The sequence below is a fragment of the Rana temporaria genome, chromosome 2 (assembly GCF_905171775.1).
Source record: "Rana temporaria chromosome 2, aRanTem1.1, whole genome shotgun sequence".
NCBI lineage: Eukaryota > Metazoa > Chordata > Amphibia > Anura > Ranidae > Rana > Rana temporaria.
Window position 1 is genome coordinate 309,370,995 of NC_053490.1, and position 27,424 is coordinate 309,398,418.

Sequence of the window (27,424 nt, forward strand, 5' to 3'; positions counted from 1 at the left end):
CTTTAAAGTAAAGCAGTGTCAAATAGCAAAAAATGGCTTGGTCATGAAGGGGGTAAAATCTTCCAGAGCTGAAGTAGTTAACGGAAAAAATAAATATTTATTATACAAACTAGATGTCATTCATTTGGTGTTTACAATGACTTAAACAGATACAGCATTGATTGCAGCTACAGCAAACAATGGGTTACAGCTAAATATTTTGACAGCCAGCCAATGACATGTTGCTCTCCTCCCACTCTGCCTCTGCAGGTTAAATCCCCCCCATTCTAGCAGGATACTATCCCTTTAAGTAACTCTCCAGAGACCAGTACTGAGGATCATGTGATTACTGATTGATTGCAACATTGTTGGAAGCTAGTAAAAGCAGGCAAAGCAGAAGGAGCAGAGGTGTATCCAGGAGAGGAATGTACATTTGGATGACACCCTACACTGCAGTGTTGTATCAGGACCTTGCTGGGAGACATTGCAGGACCACTTCAAGGACAGCAGCGAGGGGGGGGGGGGATGCTCTGCATTGGGGACAATGCAAAATCTGCAAGCGATTGAAGATGCAGGAAGGGATTGTGACAAAGACATGGTAAGCATCTATTGAATGCTTTGTAATTGCATTGCGCTGGCTGGCTTCAGGGGAAGGTATTTAGACTATGTGGAATAAATGTATCATCATTGCATGGGGAGCAATTAATAGCAAGGGTTCTTTATCTTATTCCCAAAAGTCAATACATAAACATGTCATTATCTAATCACAACAAACACGTGTGTAGGCAATGTACACTGCACATTAATCCACCGCAGGGACAGGCAAAGCGGTGATGGGGACTGGGGGAAGGGGACATCTAACGTGTAATTTAACAAAAAAGCTAAAAGTTCTTTCTAGATCAGGGGTGTGCAGGTCTATTTTAACAAAACAAAATCAAGGATCAATAAAACAAAACTGAATTCATTGATCATTGGTTGACTATATGTCACTGTACTTTGCTGAGGCTCATTGTTTCTTAATAAGGCTATATGCATCTCTGGCTTATTTTAGCATTTCCCCCCTCTGTAGCATATAGATATAATGCAAATGAATACTCTAGGTTTGATTGCAAGCACAGACAGCATTGTGCTTACATGCCGGGTGCCTCCGCGCGCGTGCGCGTAGGTGAACATTGCTTGCTCTTTAGGCTGTGGCTAGGTGATCACATACCGTACATAGGTGAAGAATAGTTCACTAGGAGTCATTTCCAACTCAAGAATAAAATAGATGTGGAATATAAATTACATCTATTCAATTCAATTTAATGAATACTTTCCAATATTTACATTTATTGATCAATACATCGGAGTGTATTGGTATACCTACAAACCATTTTATATGTTTTTTTTTCTATTTTTCTACTTACGCTAATTGAGTGATCTATTGATTTCATTGAAGCAAAGCTGTTCAGCCTGTAGCTGTAGGAAAAAGGTTCCAATACATTGATTCTACCATATTCATATTATATACATTGGAGTGTATTGGTATGCCATCATACATGTTTAAATTGCTTTTTTATTTAAAGATATTCCAATTTCCCCTTCATTGAACTTAATAAGCAAAGCTTTTCACTATGTTGACACTGGAAAATGAACTTTTTCACAGGTATATAAAATTATTTTATGTAATCGTCAATACATTGGAGTACCTACAAACCATTATATAGGTTTAAATTTCTTTTTTTGACATTCAATGTCTGCTGTTCACTAAATTGATTTTAATTAAGCTAAGCTTTTTTGGTCTGTATATGTAATTTGAATGCACATGTAGACAAGCAAAAAAAGTACTGCCAGGGGGCGAAACGCGTCTCAGGGACCTCTCCTGTGGGTAGAGAGCAGAGCTGAAGCCATCCTACATTACCTGGTTTAGTTTTGGTCACAGTGATTCTGTGTCCTGTGTAGCATGTTGTTATGGATTTTTCTGTAGCATGTTGTTTTGGACAGTTAACTTTTGACAGGTACATCAAAAAAGTTTAACAGATAAGGTAAGCTTGTCGCAACCCTAAGCATATGATAGGAGAAAATGCATAAGCCAAAGTTACCTTCAGTAGAAGTTTCATGTGAAAGCATTTCCATATACAGGATGGTATATGCAAACATGACCTTAAAAACAGCTGATTTAGGTGCCCCTTCCTCTTGCTTTCCAGGCTGTATTGATCAATAACACAACCAAACTATAGTCGAGAGGGAATCGGGAGGGGGTGGAGATAAGCTTGACTTTACAGGAAGTGTCAGATTTGCACATACCTTCAGCTGTCTATATCTCTGTATTTACTGATAATATGGGCAAGTGAAAGTTTCTGCATTACGCCCTAATGCATTTTTCATCCTCTAGCCAATTTAAACTGACTGGTATGTGACAGATTTACCTTTTGTGTTAGGGCTTTTTCACACAGGTGGCCAGGGGGTGTCAAAAACAGGCTTTGATGTTACTGCCCCGTGACTACCTAAACAAAGACATGCAGCCCCTCAGGGCTGTAGCAATGCTGCAGTTGCTGTAAAAAGTAACCAGCCTGTTCAGTGCTGGGAGCAGATAATCCAGTGCCCAAGGCAAAGTTGCCAAATTGTGCCCCCCTTCCCTTGCTTCATTATGTGTAATTCTATGAAGAGGTGAAGGAGAGAAAGCACAGCATGCACCTCCTCCAGGTTCTCTTTTCCTCACCTTGCTGCTTCCAGTGCTGGGCTGACAGAAGTAGTCATGCTGCTGTCACTACTCCTGTGGGCCTTATAGTAGAAGGAACTTGCTGTGCCCCCATCTTTACAATACATGCCGTGCCCAGGGCAGCCATCCCTTCTGCCCACCCCTTGTCCCGGTTCTGCCCCTGTTGCATTCGTAGAGCAGTACCATCGCTGAATGTGACCCATTCAACTGCGTGCAGTGCTGTGTTACTCCCTTTTCAGGGCTGGAATAGGTGGTGATGAGACAACAGATCAGCCTTCTAGATACCTGTCAACTGCCCTCTGTGAAGGTTCTCATTTATCGAGGTCATGGTATAGTCAGTAGCCGTTAGTTACATTCAACTGGACTTAATATTAAAGATGTTTGTTGCTGTCTGATCACATGGGCTGGTAAAAGTAGGCAATTGAGCTGTAATTTTACTCCCTTCTCAATTGCCCACCTAAAGACGGGCATGCAATCACTTAGGGCTGTACATGTGCTGCTGCTGCTGCAAAAGTAGAAACCGCATGTCACGTTCAGCATACTGTACTGCCACTAAAGGCAACCTATTTACATGTATAGAGCCTTTATTTAACAGCCCTTTAAACCTCCACAAAAATCGCTTTTCAATGGGGCAGCAAAGGCTACCATACGTCACAATGAGCGCTTAGAACCGAAAGAGCTGCTTGATAAGCAGCAAAAATTATTCAATATATTATAGAACAAGCCATGAGACAAATTATTACTACTCAATGTCATTGGTATATGACAGAATTGGGAAACAAACCTTATATTTCTTGACATATTTGTAAACCCTTGCCTTTGTGTACCAGGGCACTATGTTTGTAAATTGATTAATAGCGTGTAAATGTGTGTTTTCATTTTGGTGAATTTGTGTGTGTAGGAGATTCCTGTCTCTTTTTAGGTATCAATGAATTGTATAGTCAGCAAAGTATGCATGATGTTTCCATTTAGTTATATCTGGGGCTGCCTAGGCAAGTGAATGGCTGTGGATAGTTGGTGAATGGAGTAGAGATGATATAACGATGACCCCTAATGTATAAGGACAAATGTGTGAACCAAGTGATAATATGCTCAGTGGCAGCACATGGCAAAGTGGAAAGGTGTGAGAAAAGCAGATAACAAATGTTCTTACTGTTTCTATAGATTATCGGTCATGCTACTCACACTGACGTCACTGCAGTGCTACTGAAACTATACATGCCTGCACTCTGATCACTGAACGATCACAGCAGCCTTCCATTCTGTTTGTTAGGCTCTTGCCCATCTAGTCTGCTGTAATGTTCTCATTTGCATATCTATCTATCTATCTATCTATCTATCTATCTATCTATCTATCTATCTATCTATCTATCTATCTATCTATCTATCTATCTATCTATCATTACAAGGATTTTCCTACAATCTGTAAAACAAAGCAAGCTCATGTAAGCTCCAAAGGCATTGCAAGGGTGTCCAAAGATCCGTAGAATCCTGATTCTTTTGCAGTAGTAGTATATAGTAGAGATGCATGAACTGACTAAGGTCCACTCCGCTGGCTATTTGTTTGATTACCATGATTGGCTTTACAATAGGAATATCTATGCAGGGTTGTACTCCCCCCCCCCCCCCTAATGGCTATAGAATTTTTTTGTTCTTTGTCCTGGCAAAAATACTCCCTACTGAATATTCAAACATCAGCTGTTTTGTGATCTGAACACATGAAACACATGAAAGGTGTCCAGAGGGAAATGTTATAGGCTTTCCATTTATTGCTAAATTACTTTCTGTATGCCTGTTTAGGGAGGTGTTGCACTAGGGACAGTTCGAAGCAAGGAGCTGATGGTAAAGAGAATGGTGTTTTTTGTTTTTTTTTTCTCTTTTGGAGCAGTAATATCTGCATTTCAAGATTATAGCATGACTGTGTAGAATGTCATTGTTCTACAAACACCGTAAATAAATATGACCAGGTGTATGTAGGTTGTATTTAATACATCTGAGCATCTATGGATCACATGGAACATTTTCATTGGTCTTTGTCTACCCTTTGTATGTAATATAATATACAGTATGTAAAATAAATTGATGGGTGAAATTTTGACTTTGAGAGGTGCCCGTACACTGGTCTTTCATCTTCCTAAACACCCCAGGACACATTCACTCAGGGTGTTCCATCTGCAAAACTTGCTTTTTAGCTCCGATGTGAAGGATGCAGGAAGGAAGCTTAGGGGATAGAGGCTGCCATTGGCAGATGAAGTGCTCCAGATTCAAGGCTCCTGGGGCACTCGAGAAGATAAGCAGTTAGCATGGACACCTCAATGGCTGCCTTTCACTCTGTTTTTTTTAATAGATTGCATTCCAAACATATTCAGTTCCTGTGTTTACGGCTTTGGGCTTGTGTCTATGCCATTAGTTTGGCATCAAGTTTGAGAGTCTTCTGAGATCATTCAGAATTTATTGACCAGTGTATTTGACCAGAATTTGACTTGAGGCCAGCTGGATTTTGCATTCCCATAGACTTGTATGGGAATGCAAAGCCTGTTGCCACAAGCTCTTAAGCCTCGTACACACGGCCAGTTTTCCCGGCAGGGAAACTGCCAGGAGAGCTTTTGGCCGGGAAAACCGGACATGTGTATGCTTCCTCACAGACAGTTTTCCCATCAGGAAAACAGCCGGGAATCCCATCGGGTAAATAGAGAACCTGCTCTCTATTTTCCCGTCCGGATTCCCGGCTTTTTTTCCCCGCCAGATCTACTACTTGCCTATGGGAAAGACTGCGAGGCAGTGCCGATGGAGCATACACACGGTCGGGATTACCGGCCAAAGCTCCATGTCAGTTTTCCTGCCGGGATCTCGGCTTTTACCTCGGTTTTCCCGGAGGACTTTTAACCACCGAGAAACCGAGCTTGTGTACAGGGCTTTACTTTAAGATGATGAATAGTCATAAATGCTTTTTAAATGTTTACATTTTGCTTATTTTATTTTTTAAGATGCTAGTATCCTTCTCCCACCCTTGTATACAGACCAACAAGCCTTTTCCATGATGATTAAATCAAGGGATCATTTCATCTTTAGTTAGAGAAATTTGTGGTTTATTGCTTTGGGCGGCAGGTGGTACCGCCGAAGGGGAAACACAATATTGATGAACAATGTTGATTGAAGTGAAGTAGGATACAGGAAAAATAACTGCTGCAGGGATAAAGAGTACGTGTAGTATATGCATGTGTACCAAAGTTAATCTAAAACCTAATTGACGCAGTATATAATGAAACTGGGTCTCATGAAATCTAGGCTATATTATTTTTAATAAGTAAATGGTACACATTATAACATGAAAGAAAAATTACTAAAGCAGTAAAAATGTGGAGAAAAACTCATTGGACAATGTGCATGTAATATACAATGTGCAATAAAACTTTAAGTTTCAGATATAAGCAGCTTTTGTGACAAGCCTGAAAGCAATTTTCAAGGTGCAACATGAAGCTAAATACACTTGTTATTTTTTAATTGGGCAAAAAGGTAGAACCAAATCTAGATTTAAATCTCTGGAGTTTGAGTACAGAATACCTGGTGCCTTAAAGGCTAAGTTCACCTTTGTTCACCTTTTTTTTCTAAATTCCAGGTCCCCTATGTACCAATATAGCATTAATGTACTTATTTTGCAAAAATAAAACCGCTTTCCATTAATTTTACACAAGATTACTTCACTCTCATAGCTGTTTAAACACACTGCTCGATTACTTCTGCCTCACTTCCTGGTCAGACTTTAGGTCATGACACAGGAAGGAGTTAACCAGCTGACCTTATTAGCACACACCCTGCATCATCACCCTCAGCTGGTCAACTCCTTCCTGTGTCAGTTACCAGCCGCTAATGGGAAGCGTGACAGCCAATCTTGGCGGTCACATGATCATAAACCCTGCCATCTGCCGTTATTTACCTTAAAGAAAATGCAAACCCCAGCAATGAACTTTTTATTATATGCTCCTTTTTGGTCTGTTAAATATACAATTGAAATGTTTTAATATATCTGTTGGCAGGGCCGGACTTACCATTGGGCTTGACTGGGCTCAAGCCTATGGGCCTCGCCCAATAGGGGGCCCCTTACGTTTAAGTTTTTTCAATAATATGCCAGTCATTTAAAGTGGTTGTAATGTAAACCCTCAGGCCTCGTACACACGGCCGAGGAACTCGACGTGCCAAACACATCGAGTTCCTCGGCCAGTTCAGCACTGAAGCCGCCGAGGAGCTCGGCGGGGCGAGAGCTCCCATAGAGCAACGAGGAAATAGAGAACATGTTCTCTATTTCCTCGCCGAGCTCCTCGTCGGCTTCCTCGGCCGAAAGTGTACACACGGCCGGGTTTCTCGGCAGAATTCAGCCAGAAACTCGGTCGGAAGCTGAATTCTGCCGAGGAAACTGGTCGTGTGTACGGGGCCTCAGACACAACATTGTCTTAAAAAATAGCCCATAACACAGGCAGCTGATCATTAGCATGACTTTATCGCGTTTGCGCACATTAGCCCCACTAAACCGGCATTTAAAGCTTGTCGGAATGCAGTATGTGAGAACTTCCCTCTGTCAGGCACAGAGGAGAAGTCTTGCAGTGTTTAGCTCCTTCCACTCTTCCTAATACTCCCCCGTGTGACTAAAGAAGACGTCACGATAGGGGAGTGAAAGAAAACAGCAGCCACAGACACAGCAACGAATAGTTACGCCGCAACAGAGATTACCGACAGGGACACAGTAAGGGTGGAAGTGACGCCATAATAACCAATCCATCCTAAAAACCATTCTTTTGGGGGATATATATATATATATATATATATATATATATATATATATATATATGTATTGCATTGCGACGAGCTGTTAAAACGTGATAATTGAAAAACTGCAAAAATCGGCCAGGGTTTACTTCAGAATCGTGATCTCTATTTTTATTCTCAGTTTATCCAGAATTGTGTAGCTCTAAGACATAGCTTGTGTATGTATCATTTTGTTCTATTTAAAGTAATGTATAGCAGGTAGGGCCCGAAAGTGACTCAAGCCCAGGGGTCCCCACCACCCTAAGTCCTGCCCTGTCTGTTGGATAAGTGTACAAAAAATAGCTGGCAACCTTTTCCTTTTTGCCACAAATCTTAACTAATCAGTATGTAGTTGGTTCAGTCAATATATTTCCTGTGTTGTATAAATCGCAACATACTGTATTTAATATACCGTGTCTAATGCACTGGCTTGATAAGAGCAAGGCTACATTGTAATTCACCAAGCCAGTGTGTTGTGGCAAACATCTGTATATTCACCACCTGTCACCAGGAGAGATGCTAGGTGAAAATACCACAATAGATGGCTGAAAGAAGTTGCTTTAAGGAATTTCTATTTCAGAGGTTTTCCTTCCTTTCCACTTGTCACTTGGAAAGGTTCTGAAGAAAAATCTCCCCAACAGGGACATAGCAATGTAAATGTCCATATGTTTTAAACAGACACTCTAAAATAGCCCCCTCCTGTAGATGTATAGGGGTTGATTTACTAAAGGCAAATATACTGTACACCTTGCAAAGAATATCTAATCACATGCAAGTAAACAAAAAAAAAACAGCATTTTTACTTGCACAATTGTATGATTGGGTGATCGGTAGAGCTTCATCTCATTCACTAAGCTCTGGTGCAAATTTTCTTGCAAAGTATACAGTTTAAATGCTTTAGTAATTCAACCCCATAATCTTGATAATTTTTCTACTTTTCTGATTATAATCTTTGAGCGTCATCAGTAAACTCAGTTTAGTCTAGTGAACTTTCGTAAAGAGCTTGCTTTAACTGTGGTGAGTGCAAGAATATGTACATTTTTGTGCGCTTAACCCCAAAGCAGGGGATTTCTGTAGATTAGTGAGATCATGAAATGCACAGTCGCTAACCGACTGTGATTCCTTAGAAAGTTACAGCCAGCTGCCCAATCCAAGATCGCTGAACCATGGACCCACAGTGGTGAGAAGAATCAGTAACGGGAAGTGATATAACGAACTGGACTCTATGGGCTTGTAAGTACGTGTGTGTGTGTTTTTTTTTTTTTTTTTTTTACCTATCAGCAGATACATACGCATTTGTAACTGCTAACTTTTATTTATTTATTTAAATGGGTAAAATTCCTCTTCAAGTAATTATTTAATGATTTACTGGGCAGATCTTGGGCAGGTATATGATCATAGGCGATTGTGGAAAGTAGAGTCATTACGAGCATGACCCTCAAATACTAAAGTCCAGATGTGTGAGAGAAGTGATAATGTACTTGCACACAGTGACAGCATTCTGCAGGGTGAGATAGTGTAAGAACAGCAGATAATGAACATCCTTGGTGTATAAATAGTACAATGTTTGTGCACATCAGAACCAACAAAGGAAAAAACTGAACAAAAGTCACTGTGTGGTGATATAACGTTACGTATATCAGACAATAGTTCCCAACAAAGACAGGTTCCTTTTATTTTAAATTATTTGTTTCTTTATTTAGTATGATAGTACATAGTTACATAGTTGGTGAGGTTGAAAAAAAGACACAAGTCCAACCTGTGTGTGTGTTTTTATGTCAGTATTACATTGTATATCCCTGTATGTTATCTAGAATTTTTTTTAAATTATCTTTTCTCCCTGCTGAAACCACTGCCTGTGGAAGAGAATCCCACATCCTTAATGCTCTTATAGTAAAGAACCCGCTACACAGTTTAGGGTTAAACCACTTCTTTTCTAATTTTAGTGAATGGCTGTGTGTCTTTTTAAATTCCCTTTCGCAGGAGAGTTTTGTCCCTATTGGTATCACCAGTATGGTATTTGTATATTGAAATCATATCCCCTCTCAAGCATTTCATCTCCAGAGAGAATAAGTTCAATGCTTGCAATCTTTCCCCGTATCTAAGATCCTCCAGTCCCTTAATTAGAGTTGTTGCCCTTCTCTGGACTCTCTCCAGTTCCAGCACATCCTTCCTGAGGACTGGTGCCCAGAACGGGACAGCATACTCCAGGTGCGGCTGGACCAGAGTCTTGTAGAGTGGGAGAATTATAATTTTATCTCTGGAGTTAATCCCCTTTTTAATGCATGCCAATATTCTGTTGGCTTTGCTTGCAGCAGCTTGGCATTGCATGCCATTGCCCAGCCTGTCATCTACTAGGACCCCCAGGTTCTTTTCCATCCTAGATTCCCCCTAATGTGTAGATTGCATTAATGTTTTTTTACCCATATGCATTCTTTTAAATTTTTCTACGTTGAACCTCATTTGCCATGTAGTTGTCCACCTCATTAATTTGTTCAGATCTTCTTGCAAGGTTTCCACATGTTATGGAGAAATCATTGCCCTGCTTGGCTTAGTATCATCCGCAAATACTGAGATTGAGCTACTTATCCCATCCTCCACATCGTTTATGAATAAATTAAATAGGATTGGACCCAGAACTCTGGGGGACTCCACTTTCCACTTCGGACCAATCTGAGTACCGTATTTATCGCGGTATAACGCGCTCTGGCGTATACCGCGCACCCCCAAAGTGGCCCCCAATCCTGTGGGGAAAAAAATATTTTTTGTTTTTTTGTACTTACAGTTTTGGTGTCTTGCGCGGCGTCCATCTGCGGCCTCGTCGGGTCCGGGGTCCTTCTGCGGCTTCGGGTGTCCTCTTCGGCGGGTCCGGCGTCCGTCTTCGGCGGGTCGGGCGTCCATCTTCGGCGGGTCGGGCGTCCATCTTCGGCGTGTCCGGTGTCCATCTTCGGCGGGTCCGGTGTCCATCTTCGCGGGTCCGGTGTCCATCTTCGGCGGGTGCGGCGTCCTCCCGCTCGTTTCCCGCCACGACTTTGAATACTGCGCCCGCATATAGCGAGCGCAGTACACTCGTGAATCTTCGGGCAGGCTCGGGCGCCTCTCGCACTGACGTCCTGTACGCTCAGGACGTCAGGACGTCAGTACGAGAGGCGCCGAGACTGCCCGAAGATTCACGAGTGTACTGCGCTCGCTATATGCGGGCGCAGTATTCAAACTCGTGGCGGGAAAGCGGGTATCGGCGTATATCGCGCACCCACGATTTTGCCCTGATTTTCAGGGCAAAATAGTGCGCGGTATACGCCGATAAATACGGTACTTGCCACTTATCACTACCCTCTGAACTCACTCCTGTAGCCAGTTTTCAATCCATGTACTCCCCCTTTATCCATGCTGACAGACCTCACTTTGTACAGTAAACGTTTAGGGGGAACTGTATCATATGCCTTTGCAAAATCCATATACACCAGATCTACAGACCTTCCTTTATCTAGATGACAGCTCACCTCCTCATAGAAGGTTAATAGATTGGTTTAGCAAGAACCATTCTTCAGATTTTTGTAATGAGAATGGTATCATTAGCAGTAATCAGCATGGATTCTAATTACTCCTAATGATACCGTTTTCATTACAAAAATCTTGTATATAGTCCCTTATTATCCCCTCCAAGTGCTTGTCAACTATCAACATTAGGCTAACTGGTCTGTAATGCCCTGGGATATATCTTGGTCCTTTTTTAAATATTGGTGCTACTTTGGCTTTTCTCCAATCTTCTGGTACTATACCAGTCAGTAGACTGTTCTTAACCTCCCTGGCGGTATGATTCTTTCAGAAAAAAGGTGCTGAAAGCGGTACCATTATTTGCAAGGAAATTTGGCGTTTTATATTGTAGGCCTGTAATTTTTAGAAATAACTCACTTAAATATGAATAAACAAGATTATAATAGGCATACCGGGTATGACATTTTTTTAAAAACAAAATTATAAATTATAATATAATAAATATTTATAAATAATTATAACAAATAATAATATAATTCTAATAAAAATTATTCAATAATGTAATCAAATCAAAATCACTGAAATTTGCTCAGTTGCAGAATTGTCGCTGTCATTATTTTTTTTTTTTATGACGAATTTCCCCACAAATCGCTATCGCACAATTCTGCAAGTGATTATAATTTATTATCGCTGTTTTTAGCTGTTCTAAAACCATTTTTGACATAAAGGGACACTTTTGGTTGCTATGGACAATCTACAGTTTGCAGGCAGAAAGAAAAGTTTTTATTATATAAAAGTACATGTAGGGCACAGGGCAGACCACTAGGGACAAGGGGTGTGTATAAGATTACAGTATACTGTATGTAATGTGTTTGTTTACGTTTTTGAATTTGGCGCCGATCTCCGCTCCCGTACGTCGTAATGTCGCAGGGAACGGAGATCGGCGGCACAGGAGGATGCTGTGTGAATCGAGCGAGGTCCCGCTCGCTCACACAGCGCGGTGGCATCGCTGGATCCAGGGACAAGGTAAGTAAACAATGCCTGTGGATCCAGCGAGGCAAGCCCGAGTCTGACTCGGGGTTACCGCTCGCAGCATGAAAATCTAACCCCGAGTCAGACTCGGGAATACCGCCAGGCAGGTTAAAAAAAGAAACAATGGTCTGGCAATTACTTGACTGAGTTCCTTAAAGAGGATGTAAAAACCCTTATGGGTTTTACTTCCTCTTTATTCCCCTGCAAATTAAAATCATAATGGGCTAGTATGCATCGCAAGCTAGCCCAATATGTGGCACTTACATACAAACAAAGCCTGTGATGTCTGCAAATGTTCCCTGCAGGTAGAAGCATCCATTTTCCCCTCTCTGCCTTCCAGGGCTGCGGACTCTGGCTCTGTGACAGGCCAGAGCCACGTGACGTCACTCCCGCGCATGTGTGCGGGAGCAGCCAGTCACAGCACATGCTGGGGAAGAAAAGGCACGCAGGGCCGTTTCTTCACTGCGCATGCGCCGATGGCATCATAGGCACACTACAAGGCAAATATTTCCTAAACTGTGCACGTTTAGGAGATATTTTAAGTATCTGAATATAATATCTCATTATAGGCTTACCTATATGTAAAAATGAGTCAGGAGGGTTTACAACCACTTTAAGGACCCTCGCGTGCAAGCCATCTGACCCCGGTGACCAATCAATGTTAAGTTTGTGAAGTCTATTCCTAATTCTATCCTCTGTTAGGCATGAGGGTGCTTCCTGTGACGTGTCATGAGGATAAAAATTGCAGTTTGGGTTACTGATTACCTTCCCTTGTGAAGACTGAGGAGAAGAATAAATTCAATACCTTCGCCATCTCTCCATCCTTTGTAACCAGATTCCCTTCATCATTCTTGATAATGCTAAGGTTCAATTGAGTGACTGGATACTATTGCTAAAATGGTGGCAAGAATTTTCACATGTCAAGACCACTGGTCTATTTTTCAAACTTTGGGGCAACTTCAGGCCCTATGGGTTATCTTATATAGTATAGTTTTTTTTTTTATTATTTTCTTTTTATCAGGAAAATGTTTATTGTGCCAAAAGTCAACAGAAACACAATAAAATAAACAATAAGGGTAAGAAACACAGGACATGCAATAAACAATTCTACATAATTGACATTGTGTACACTGATGATATGACCCCTACAGAGAATCAAACCAACAGGGCGTATATAATCTAAAATGTTGCCATCCAAGGAGAATGTAACAGAGGCAGACTCCATGAGAGAGAACTAGGTACAATTTTCAATCCGTCTCGTGTAACATTACCTAATATGAGTAAATCCCATGTGTCTTACCATGGATAAGGAACTATGCTTAATCAGTTGAGGTAGGGCGAGCCCATGAGTATCCAACCATGCCTGCCAGATAGAAGAGAACTTGCGATTGGCATTTCTGTGTTGATCTGTTAGCCATTCTCTTATAAATATGCAATTGACCTGTTCTATCCAATGTTACCTAGTGGGAATGTGGGAGGATAGCCAGAATTTAGCTATTTGTTTACGGGCTATGTACAGAAGCCTAAGTACAGCTACTGTACATTTACTCTGGAAGGGGGGGTGCACAAAGACTTCCTCGTTTACTGCTCCCAACAGACAAGCCATAGGATGTGGTGAAATAGTAAAAGTAGCATCTGTTTAATCATTTCCCGGCATTGATTTCTAAGGGCTTGGTGGATATCCAGAGTGTATCACCACTGTTTCTTGGCATAACGATGAAGTAAACCTTAAAACGTAAATCCTATTTTGTTGAAAAAAAAAAAAAAAAAACATTCCCCTCTGGGTGATCTATGTACATTGCAAGGCCTATAACAACCTTTGTTGCAGACTCCTACCCTTTGTTATTCTGAAGTAATCCATGTGTGTTTGTCTGTGCCTCTGTACAGAGTGGGTCTAATGGGAGTGGCTTTTATAATTAACTGTCAGGTGTGCAGCTGCAGGGCACTAATGGGGAAACCTGCCGAGCCTGCATCCCTTTAGACATGCTCCTATTGAAAGTATCTCTCCAAAATTGACATTTTTGTTGCAGGGGATGCCTGAAATCTGACTTGTATCTTAGGCAGACTTCTGGGAAAATTGGTGAACCAATCACACGAGCAGGAAATTATGTTTCTGGGGAGTGGTCAGTACACACTCTGTGTACAGAACAACTCCAGGTAGCCATATTGCATTGCATTTATAGAAAATTACAGTGGCTGCAGATTGAAAAGGAAAGATAATTTTTAATAACATTTAATTACAATATGATAAGTGTTGCAATAATATGTGCTATATTATTTTTGTCTTTATTTACTATCTGTTTTCCCCACAAATGTAGAATTACCCTTTAAAAAAAAAAAAAAACACCCATATACCAATATATATTGGGAACAGCATGTCTGTGAAATTACATTTGTAATCTGTTACCGGAAAGTTCTATACCATATGTAACACATCCCCATCTGCTATTTGACATTTTTGACACACAGAAGTCTCTTTTGCCCATCTGAAATAAACCTGTATATGAAATATGAAGGTATGAAATATGAAAGTGTCTCAGTTGGGCAGATTAAACCGTGCTGATATGAACCACCTTGTTCAAAAATGTTAGAAAGATCTTGGTTTTATTGTTTCCTAAGTTTGGTTAGCTTGATGGCCCCTCCCCCCACCTATAACTGACTTTCACAGCAAGGAGCACATGGAAGGGCAAATGCATTAACCACTTGGGATCCGCGCTATGGACAATCCCAAAATATATATACAAAAATAAACATTTATAAAAAAAAAGGGGGGCACCCCATCTGGGGCCCTGTGGGCCTCCGGGCCCATGGGAACCTCCGGGCCCCTTACAGTTGTACTGCCTGTACCCCCCTGATGGTGGCCCTGCCCGCGCAATTGTCATTCAAAATGCTTCAGTGCTGAAAGCTGAAAACTGGTCTGGGCACGAAGGGGGTTTAAGTGCCCAGTAATGAAGTGGTTAAAGACAAAACCAGAGAAAATTCCCAGCTCGCCAACCAGTGTGTTTACCATACAAATTTACCTCTCCAACAGTATGCATTAAATACAGGGGTTTAGTTAGCACACATTTGCAAAGGCATGCGTAAGCTGTAAAGTCTCTTCACGGCACCCTGTGTATCGCTTTTAGTCCTGAAGCCATGTACACATGGCCCAGAATCTTGTCAGGAAAAAACGTTGTTTTTCCTGACGAGATTCTTGGCACTGTCATTCTTTTGAATGGCACGAACGCGGTGACGTCATTCACTACAATTCGATGCCGTCGCCGCCATCTTGCTACATCCTACCTATGCTTAGGAAGCTACCGCGAATGCGTCAAAGTCATTCGCAGGTTTCCACTGCAACAGGTAAGTATACAGACGCTCGGGTTTCTCAGCAGGAAAACTGCCGAGAATCACAACGAGAAAATAGAGAGCAGGTTCTCTATTTTTCTCGTCGAGATTATGGGCAGTTTTCTTGATGAGAAACCTGAAAGCCTCCTACACACTCACGGATTACTCGCCAAGAAAGCTCTGCCAGCAGTTTTCTTGCTGTTTCTTGCCGAGAAAACTGAGCGTGTGTACGAGGCTCACTCTTTTTCATTTTTGAGAGTCTCCACAATGGAAGCACATGCATTCTAATGGATAGATAAGGGGCAGGTGAGACTGGAGGTAGCCTAATCCTCCTTAAAAGGCACAGGGGCACATTGAACACCCAGCACATAGCACAATGACGGCAAAGGTCCCCAGTGTGTCCCCTGACCAAGCTTACGGTAACAAAGAGATGGCCCCTGCCTCGACCTATAACTGGCATTCACGGCAAGGAGCACATGAAGGACAAACGCATGAAAGACATAACCAGAGAAAATTCCCAACTCAACTCACCAACCAGTCTGCTTACCAACCAAATGAACCTGTCCAACATTATGCGTTAAAAGCAGGGTATAAGTTAGCCCACATTTGCAAACGCATGCGTAAGCTGTAAGGCCTCTTCATGGCACCCTGTGTATCACTTGCAGTCCTAACCCTTCTAAATTTTTGAGAGTCTCCACAAGGGAAGCACATGCATTCTAATGGATAGATAAGGGGCAGGTGAGCCTGGAGGTAGTCTAATCCTCCTTAAAAGACACAGGGGCACATTGGATACCCAGCACATAGCACAATGGCAGCAAAGTTGCAAAGTGTGTCCCCTGACCAAGCTTACACCACTAACAAAGAGATGGCCAATGCCCCCACCTATAACTGGCCTTCACAGCAAGGAGCACATGGAAGGGCAAATGCATGAAAGACAAAACCAGAGAAAATGCCCAGTTAAAAAAAAAATTGTTTGTTTTTATCAATTAACAAAATGGAAAGTAAATTAAATCAAATCAATATTTGGTGTGACCACCTTTTGCCTTCAAAACAGCATAAGTTCTTCTAGTTACACTTGCACACAGTATTTGAAGGTTGTTCCAAACATCTTGTAGAAATAACCACAGATCTTCTGTGGATGTAGGCTGCCTCAAATCCTTCTGTCTCTTCATGTGATCCCATACAGACTCAATGATGTTGAGATCAGGGCCCTGTGGGGGCCAAACCATCACTTCTAGGACTCCTTGTTCTTTACACAGAAGGTAGTTCTTAACGACATTGGCTAAATGTTTGGGGTTGTTGTCTTTCTGCAGAATACATTTGAGGCCAATCACATGCTTCCCTGATGGTATGGCACGATGAATAAGTATCTGCCTGTATTTCTCAGCATTGTGTACACCATTGATCCTGACCAAATCTCCAATTCCATTTGCAGAAATGCAGCTCCAAACTTGCAAGGAACCTCCACCATGCTTCATTGTTGCCTGCAGACACTTATTGTACAGCTTATCAGCCCTTCGGCCAACAAACTGCCTCCTGCTACAGCCAAATATTTTTCTCTCTCCTTAAATTGTCCCTAAATAAAATCTGCAAAAAAATTATGTACTAAAAAAAACTACATTCATTTACTAGCAGCTGTGCAAATATAATCAACGATATAAAGTTATATTGCCATATAAACATGAAAGTGATTACTGCCTGAAGCAAGAAGTACTTTTTTACGCTGCTCATTCACTTGATTGAAGATTGATAGATACAGTTTTCAATTTCAAAAACTCTATTTTCCACTTTAAATGAAGAACTGACTTGCACCATATAGGTAAAATTATTATTTTTTGGCTCACAATATTTATTATAGTTTACATGTATTGCACTTTGATATATATATATATATATATATATATATATATATATATATATATATATATATATATATATATATATATATATATATATATATATATATATATATTGGCACATTTGGCAGTTTTTATGGTAAACGTTGTCTGTCTTTATGATATAGCAGTATTATTAAAGGTTTTTTTTTTCCAGCCAAGTAATACAACCAAATATTCCTAAGCTTTAAAGGTATTGCAATGGAGTCACTCCAAAGATTTTAATAAAGATTGGAGCAAAAGGAATTAGACTTGAAAACGTGATCTTAAATGTCAAAAACTATTGTAAAATGGGACTGTTTATGCTGTAAAACTAGTTTTTGACTAGGCTTGTTATATTACTCCATCTAACTTTATCTTTTGCATCATGTTAAACCTATATAGGATGTAACATGGTGAAAATGGGACCCTCAGACTGCCCTCCCATAATAGAGTCCAGGGGTTTTTCTCCCCTGCAACAGCTGTCACTTTTTAAAATAAATACATTTTTTTCCCCTGCAAATATTTATGCATTTATTTATTTTCTAAAAGGGGGGAAAATGTGCATGTAAAAGGCACCTAAAAATGTCCCATACTGCAATTGCTCCAAATAGAGAACACAGAAGTGTAAACAATACAGAGGCCGCACAACACTCTTGGGTTGATTTACTAAAACTGGAGAGTGCAGAATCTGGTGCAGCTGTGCATGGTAGCCAGTCAACTTCTAACTTCAGCTTGTATAATTAAGTTTTAATTAAAAAAAAAAATGGAAGCTGGTTGGGTTCTATGCAGAGTTGCACCAGATTTTGCACTCTCCAGTTTTAATAAATCAACCCCCTCTGTGTCTTTGGTGTCTTCATCAGACAGAGAGATATAAGGCATACTTTACTTTCAGCCACAGAGTGTTTGCATGCCTTATCTCTGCTGTGTTGTGTAAAAACGCATACTCTGTTGCATGTACAAACTCGTGCTTTGGCTGGGTGCTGCCTACAAGTAGTCACTACGGAGACTATCTGGTCTTCCCTTACCGGTTTATCGTAGCAGACCTGGAAGCGATCCCTTTGCATTCTATGACATGCCTGTGTGTTTATGTCATGTGTTTGTGAGTATAACTACTGTTGCTTTTCATTTCTCAATACATTTTATTAAGGTAATGCACTAGGTCAGTGAGCCCTCTTTGCTGTTTGGCAGTGTATATAAGGATGCCCATTGTCATGAGGGGGCAGCAAGCGTATTGGTGCTGATGAAGAGTTGATACAAATTTGCCTCAAAGCATATCACTCGAGTGCAGGAGAGCTTTATTTGGCTGCCTTTAAGTGAACCTATTCTGTGCTCTTTTATATCCTTATGTTGGGACCCTTATGTAAACAACAAACTTCTTATTTTCACTCTTTCAATATATGCAAATCCAGCCACTCATCTAAGGACTGGTAAATAACATTTTGAGTTTAGATATACTTCAGGACAGGCGTAGGGATGAGCTTTGAGTTCGAGTCGAACTCACGCTCGACTCGAACATTGCCTGTTCGCCTGTTCGGCGAACAACGAACAATTAGGGGTGTTCGCGGAAAGTTCGAAAAGCCGCAGAACACCCTTTTAAAGTCTATGGGAGAAATCTAAAGTGCTAATTTTAAAGGCTAATATGCAAGTTATTGTCCTAAAAAGTGTTTGGGGACCTGGGTCTAAATCTAAAGTGCTAATTTTAAAGGCTAATATGCAAGTTATTGTCCTAAAAAGTGTTTGGGGACCTGGGTCCTGTCCCATGGGACATGTATCAATGCAAAAAAAAGTTTAAAAAACAGCCGTTTTTTCGGGAGCCGTGAATTTTTAATAATGCTTAGAGTGAAACAATAAAAGTAAAATATATTCCGTACCAGGCCACATGCCCTCAACATGGGGAGGATGTCGACATGTTGATGGGGACAAGGGCCTCCTCCCCACAACCCTGGCCGGTGGTTGTGGGGGTCTGCGGGCGGGGGCTTATCAGAATCTGGAAGACCCCTTTAACAAAGGGGACCCCCAGATCCTGCCCCCCCTATGTGAATTGGTAATGGGGTACATTGTACCCCTACCATTTAACGAAGGAAGTGTAAATAGTTGTAAAAAACACACACACACCGTAGAAAAAAGTCCTTTATTAATAATAAAAAAAAATCCGGCGGTGGTAATCCACTCGGTCCCGGCTCCCTGCTCCAACGTTGTCGGTATCCAGCGACGGGTGATCTCCTCTCCGGTCCAGAGATGAGAAGATCATCCGGGATCCAGAGCGCAGCATCGCCCGCCTCCTCTCTCCACCGGACACAGCCCGGCGAATGACGCGGCTGAAGCTGTGACGATTCTTTTATTGGTGAGGCAGGGCCACCCGTCACGTGACCCCATCCCCCTCTGACGCACCCTCTGCTACAGCAAGTGATGACACAGTGGAGGGCAAGTGATGGCACTGTGGGGGCAAGTGATGGCACTGTGGGGGTAATTGATGGCACAGTGGGGGCATGTAATGTAATGGCACAGTGGGGGCATGTGATGTGATGGCACAGTGGGGGCATGTAATGTAATGGCACAGTGGGGGCATGTAATGTGATGGCACAGTGGGGCATGTAATGTAATGGCACAGTGGGGGCATGTAATGTAATGGCACAGTGGGGGCATGTGATGTGATGGCACAGTGGGGGCATGTAATGTAATGGCACAGTGGGGGCATGTAATGTGATGGCACAGTGGGGGCATGTAATGTAATGGCACAGTGGGGGCATGTAATGTAATGGCACAGTGGGGGCATGTAATGTAATGGCACAGTGGGGGCATGTAATGTAATGGCACAGTGGGGGCATGTGATGTAATGGCACAGTGAGGCATGTTATGTAATGGCACAGTGAGATTTGAAAAAAGACTGTTTCTGTCAGCGGTTGTTTCTGTCAGCGGTTGTTCCGGCTACCCCTCAGCTTCCAGAAAGACTAGTAGGAAGGGGATTGTCTTATACGGCGAGTATATCCCAAACCTGGAAAATGAGGGGGTCATCTTATACGCCAGCAAATACGGTACATTAATTTTGCCTATCCAGGATAGAGGGACCATTGTTATAATAATTCAGTAACCTGTTTTAGTAATGGAGGGAAGTTAGAGCATAAGTCAGTTATCTTAGGAGTGAGTTGTATTCCTAGATATGGAAGTCTATGAGGTATCCAAGAGAGGGGAACCTTACCTCACATGGTTAGTATAGTGTCTCCAACCGCAGCTGACAGTTATTTTTTTCAAGCAACCCACAGGATTGCATGAAAAAAAAAACTGTAGTGTGTACCAGGTAAGATGTGGACCTAGAAACTGAAGCTTCACTCCACGCAAAACTCTACAAAGCCTAGGGGTTGCAGGACCCAGACAAACAAAATAAAAAATAAAACATTTTCTCCATTAACAGGCACAAATCCTGAAGCCCATCACCATGTATAGTTAAGAAACCTAGGTGACGCAAATAAACTGGCCACAATCCTGCCAGTTAGTTGCTCCCAATATGAGTGCGCATTGAATATTATGTTAGATATAGAAATCCAAGCAGTTTAGTAAATTGTTTCCAAGCTTGTGGGGCAGCTTCAGGAGATTCTGTCTGAGAAAGATCTGTTGAGAGAATTACTGGATAACAAGTTTGAACATTGTCCTGCTAAAAGAGATGACTGTTTAATAAATGAAAGCTGATTGGAACAGTTTACATCAGGGGTGCCCAACCTTTTGAAGAGCGAGGGCCACTTAAGCGACTTGGTAACCGGTCGCGGGCCATAATGGGTGGAGCGGGTGGATGGCAGCCCACTCTATTCTACAGAACCCACTCTATTCTTTTTTTTTTTTGCGGATTGGATTGGAGGAAGGCATTTGTAAACAGACACAAGTAAATTTACATCTGTCACTCCTTAGAGGTGAATGGAGGCTCCGATTGGGTTGGACTGACTGTGTGAAAGGGGCCTAAGGCTGCTTTCACACTGATGCACTGTTTACCCGCACCACGAGTGCAGCACAGTTCACCTGTGGCTTTCCTGCAGGTTAGCTGCACTTTGCCATAGACTTCTATTAAATCCTGTAAGTGTGGTGCACTTTCAAAAAGCACATCAAACTTGCAGTTATTAGAAGTCTATGGCTCAGTGCAGGTAACCCGCAGGTGCGCTGCTCTGCAGCTGCGGATCAGTTTAAAAGCAGCCCAGTAACCACTGCAGAACAGATTTGCCTGTATATACACTATAGATTCACGTACCTGGGCGCATCTTTTGGCCGGCGTAGCGCATCTCATATGCGCTACGCCAACGTAAAACAGGGAGCCCAGAACAGTATTCTCAAAGGAGTCGCGCCGTACGTTGCGCCGGCATAGTGTAAATAGGCCAGCGTAAGCCCACCTAATTCAAAGTAGGCAGGTAGTGGGCGTGCTTCATTTAAATTAGCCGTGACCCCATGTAACTGAGCGGCCGATCAAACGGCGCATGCGCGCACATGCTCAGAATCACGTTGCATATACTCCCTAAGATACGTTGGCTCAATGCTTTCGACGTGAACGTAGCCTACGCACAGCCCCATTCCCGTATGACTTACGTAAACGACGTACAATTCGACGGCTGTTCCGACGTCCATACCTTTGCATGGGTAGCGCCACCTATAGCAGGGATAACTTTACGACGGACGTACGCCTTACGTAAACGGTGTAGATTACAGCGACGGGCGCAAGTACGTTTGTGAATAGGCGTATCTAGGTCATTTACATATTCAGCGCGTAAATCAATAGAAGCGCCCCTTGCGGCCAGCGTAAATATGCGCCCAAGATACGACGGCATAGGAGACTTACGTTGGTCGGATGGAGACCAAATTCAGGCGTATCTAGTTAAGGGAATAGGGCGCATAGATACGACGGCGCATTTGTTCACTTACGCTGCGTATCTGTAGATACGCCAGCGTAAGTGTTCTGTGAATCTAGCCCAATGATTTTAGTAATAAACTTAGCTTTAATAACGGTATTCTATTCTATTCCATCCCAGAGCAGAAGGTTGTAGGCCACATCAGTGGGCACTCCTGGTTTACATATTCTTCACCATTAGCTTAGTGTGCTAGGACATGCTAGAAATCCAGCAGTGATGTAAACGATCCATGTGATTTTGATCAAAGAGCACAAAATACCAGCTGTGTAAATGCAGCAAGTAATAACTTCTGCAAATTATAACCGGTATGATAGCTCCAGCTCTTTATTGTAGTATACTCTGAATCAAGAACAGGTGATTAGTGGTCCATATAATATATGTACATTACTACAGCATAATGCAATGTACTGTTTTTACATAAATTTATCCAAAGATAATTATCTCAAAAGGATTGACTAGAAGGCTGGCAAAGGGTTAAAATTACATTATCGCGGTGTCATATACAGTCACCTTGGACTCCAAGTGTACTGTTTTTACTTGTTTGTTAAAGGGGTTGTAAAGGTTTGTTTTTTATTTTCTAAATAGGTTCCTTTAAGCTAGTGCATTGTTAGTTCACTTACCTTTTCCTTTGATTTCCCTTCTAAATGTTTTTTTTCTTTGTCTGAATTTCTCACTTCCTGTTTCTCCTCAGTAAGCTTGCCCCCATCATCCGAGCCGTTCTGGCTGGGGGTTAGTCAGCCAGAACAGCTTACTGAGGAGGAACAGGAAGTGAGAAATTCAGACAAAGAAAACAAAGAAAAAAACATTTAGAAGGGAAATTGAAGGAAAAGGTAAGTGAACCAACAATGCACTAGCTTAAAGGAACCTATTTAGAAAATAAGAAAATTAACTTTTACATCCCCTTTAAGGAAAATTCTAGAAACGTGCCTGTCATATATGACTGTGCTCTGTATTTGGTTTGTTATTTTTGTGTAGAGAAGAAAAATTTTCTGGAATTTCAATTTTGGAAATATGATTGGCTGGGATCCAAAATGTAGTAAGAAAATAGCTCATAAGAGAAAACTCAGTGGGCAGAATTAAAGGTCATTGGCATTTTAGAGTGTGTGTATTTTTCAAATTTGCAAAGAGAATTAAAGGCTTTCTACTACAATCTACATACCTTTCCTACTTTTTATAGTTTTCATTGGTTCATTAACATTACTGGCCTAATTTCTATCCAAAAGTAATGATACATTAGTGGGTGGAAACCAGGGCTCAAGTCCTGTGGGAACGGAGTTCCTGCACTTTTTTCACAGCAGGAACTCAGTTCCCTTTGCAGGACTAGAGCAGCCGAGCCAATCCCTCACTAATCTGCGATGCCCAGCTCGAGTCACTGTCAGGGGCAGGCGAACCTTAGTAATCCTTTATGCTACTGGCCGCTTCCTGTATATGGATTCATCGGGTAGTGTGCGGGTATTCCGTCACTTCCTCGATCGAGGAAGTGACGGAATACCCGCACACTACCCGATGAATCCATATACAGGAAGCGGCCAGTAGCATAAAGAATTACTAAGGTACAGTGGATCGAAAAAAAAACATGCGGTTTAGTAATTTATGCATATGAGCGTATTTTTTTTTTTTGTGGGGGAGTGGATCTTGGGTGGGAGATCCCACACTTTTTTCCCCAGGACTTGACCCCTGGTGGAAACTGACTAGTATAATCCACTTATATTAGTAAATTTCCCCTAGGTGCATGTATATGGAGATAAAGCTGAAGTAATGACTAATGGGGAGTTAACAGCTCATTTTAGGGGATGTTAGAGACCTTGTTAAACCGTTGATCTCGACAGCAATCTTCTAGGCACACTGCAAGCCAACAAAAAGTTGTTTATAGGAAGGGAAACATGCTGCAAAAAAGTATTTTAAAATACTTGATGTTCTTACCTGCAAATTTTAAGCGTATCTACTACGGCGTACTTTCAAATTTCCCGCGTCGTATCTTTAGTTTGAATCCTCAAACCAAGATACGACGGCATCTGGGTAAGATCCGACAGGCTGAGCTGTTGTGTTCTGACAGGGGGCCAGTCCCTCCACCAGAACACTCCGATCAGCGCTCTCTGTCATTGGCAGAGAGCGTTGATCTCGAGTCAGTCATCCAGGGCTGTCTTTAAGGCAGGGGAAAAGGGTCAGCTGCCCTGGGCCCTGTCATTGTTGTGGGGCCAAAAGCAGCTGCCTCATACTTGCCAACTATCCCAGTTTAAATTCCCTTGTCCCTTGAAGTTTTAGTCCTGTGCTGTGTCCTAATAGCTCAGTGTGAATTGCTGCTACTAATGTTGCCCAGATCTGCCCTATTGTTGTGTACAGATGAATCACCTGCAGACCCTGTGTTTACATGCAAATAACCGTCATTAATATGTAAATAACGGGAGCATTCATATGTAAATAGCTGAGGTCAGCGGCATTCATATGTAAATAAAGGTGGCATTCATATGTATATATTGCCCCTCTGCAGTGAAGAGATGATGTGCTGTAACCAATCAGCGAGCCATACTGTGTGCTGTAACCTCTAGCAACCAGTCAATAAGTGGTAATGATATGCTGTAACCTCTGGCAACCAATCACAATCACTGCCAAGACATTTTTTGCCCAGGGTCCAATCAACATTAAAGGCGGCCCTGCGGTCATCTGCTGGTTTTTCAGCAAGCTTGTCTGACAGAAGCCAGCTGTTTGGCTGCTTTCTGTCAGGCAAGCTTGCTGAAAAAACAGCAGATGACCGTTATAATCCCATTGCCCTCCTTTGTTCTCAGGATTGGTTATTCAAATTTGAATGGTAATTTGCTTTTCATATGATTGGATAATTGTAGGGAATATTCACTCAATTTGAGTAAAGATCATCCACTAATTTGTTAAATTGGCTTCAAAGTATGTGTTATTACATTGTCGTAATGCCTTTCATTTAATCTTCTTCCATTGTGTTGGTGCTAAACCAATATGAACAAATGGGACTGGCCAGACTGGATTTCGATCAACTCAAGCCATTACGATTCACTTAATTTCAGAATACAGGCAGTCAGTCTCTGGGTTACGATTTTTTTTTGTAGGTTAACTTAACCTCCGAAAGCTCTACCCCCCTTCATATCCAGGCCATTTTCTGCCATATGGCACTGCGTTATTTTAATTGACAATAGTGCAGTCATGCAATGCTGTACCCAAATAAAATGTACCGTATTTGCCGGTGTATAAGGCGACCGGGTGTATAAGACGACACCCTAATTTTACAATTTTTTTTAAGATTCTTTTGCCTGTACTCTCTGTATAAGACAACCCTCCTTCCGAGGCTTCCAACGCTTCATATTTGTTCCTTCTGGAGCCATATTCTTCTTCATTCTTGCTGGAGCTGGAGCCATATTCTTCTTCATTCTTGCTGGAGCTGGAGCCATATTCTTCTTCATTCTTGCTGGAGCTGGAGCCATATTCTTCTTCATTCTTGCTGGAGCTGGAGCCAATCACGGCGAGCGATGTATTCTATTAATGAATACAAAGCCTGTTTGGATTGGCAGAGGCTGTAACATCATCAGCCCATGCCTCTCTGACTCTCAAAGCCAATCCAAGCAGGCTACTGTATTTAGCCTGCTCGGATTGGCATAGGTTGTTACTCCAATCCGAGCAGGCTCTGTATTCATTTGAATGCATCGCTCACCGGTATATACTGTATGTAATTACCGCACATCCAGCAGACATCCAAGCAGCTGACCTGGCTTATAAGACGACCCCTGCTTTTTGGTCAGTTTTTTTAAGAGTAAAAGGTAGTCTTATACGCCAGCAAATACAGTATGTAATTTTTTCCCCACAATTAGAGCTTCCTTTTGGTGGTATTTGATCACCACTGCACTTTTATTTATTTTTGTGCTATAAACAAAAACAGGCTGACAACTTTGAAAACATATATATATATATATATATATATATATATATATATATATATATTTTACTTTCTGCTATAAGACCTATCAAATAAAATAAATTGAAAAAAATCATCAAATTTCTTCATAAATTTAGGTCAATATGTATTCTGCTGAATTGTTTTGGTATAAAAAAAAAAAAAAAAAACAATCAGAGTATACAGAATGGTTTGCGCAAAAGTTATAGCATCTACAAACTATGCTGTGCATACAGTGGATATAAAAAGTCTACACACCCCTGTTAAAATGTCAGGTTTTTGTAATGTAAAAAAATGGGACAAAGATAAATATGTTCAGCACTTTTTCCACCTTTTTAATATAACCTATGAGGCCTCGTACACACGACCGAGTTTCTCGGCAAAAACCAGCAAGAAACTTGCTGTTTTGTTTTTTTTGCCGAGAAAACCGGTTGTGTGTACATTTTTCGACGAGGAAACTGTCGAGGAACTCGTCGAGCCAAAAAGAGAGCATGTTCTCTATTTCCTTGACGGGAATGGAGAAAATTGGCTTGTCGAGCTCCTCGACAGCCTAACAAGGAACTCGACGAGGAAAACGATGTGTTTCGCCCGTCGAGTTCCTCGGTCGTGTGTACGAGGCCTAAACTGTACAACTCAGTTGAACAACAAACTGAAATCTTTCTGGTGGAGGGAAGTAAAAATTTAATATTTAAATAATATGGTTGCATAAGTGTGCATACCCTTAAACTAATACTTTGTTGAAGCACCTTTTCATTTTATTACAGCACTCAGTCTTTTTGGGTACAAGTCTATCAGCATGGTACATCTTGACTTGCCAATATTACCCACTCTGCTTTGCAAAAACACTGTCAGATTGTGAGAGCATCTCCTGTGCACAGCCCTCTTCAGATCACCCCACAGATTTTCAATCGGCTTCAGGTCTGCGCTCTGGCTGGGCCATTCCAAAACAAATCTTCTGGTGTAGCCATTCCTTTGTTGATTTGGATGTATGCTTTGGGTCGTTGTCATGCTGAAAGATGAAGTTCCTCTTCATGTTCAGCTTTCTAGCAAAAGCCTGAAGGTTTTGTGCCAATATTGACTGGTATTTGGAACTGTAATTTCCTCTACCGTGACTAAGGCCCCTGTTCCAGCTTAAGAAAAACAGCCCCAAAGCATGATGCTGTGGGTATAGTGTTCTTTTGGTGATGTGCAGTGTTATTTTTGCGCCAAACATATCTATTGGAATTATGTTCAAAAAGTTCAACCTTGGTTTTATCAGCCCATAACACATTTTTCCCCATGCTTTTGGAAGACTTCAGATGTGTGTTTGCAAAATTTAGCCGGGCTCAGATGTTTTTCTCTGTAAAAGAAAAGGCTTCTGTCTTGCCACTCTACCCCAAAGCCCAGACACATGAAGAAT

At 41.7% G+C, this 27,424-nt stretch overlaps 1 protein-coding gene across 3 annotated transcripts in view; it reads left to right on the forward strand.

Moving 5' to 3' along the window:
- The first annotated feature begins 274 nt into the window (after window positions 1-274).
- Window positions 275-27,424, forward strand: part of ADORA1 (adenosine A1 receptor) — a 155,715-nt gene continuing 128,565 nt past the window's right edge. Inside the window, exon 1 of one of the 3 annotated variants that reach the window (XM_040337367.1) lies at window positions 275-577. The gene's annotated coding sequence lies outside the window, so the exon portion shown is untranslated. Of the gene's footprint in view, window positions 578-8,696; window positions 8,717-18,214; window positions 18,317-27,424 lie in introns of those variants that run through there. The other 2 variants (XM_040337369.1, XM_040337368.1) reach the window with 2 other exon arrangements.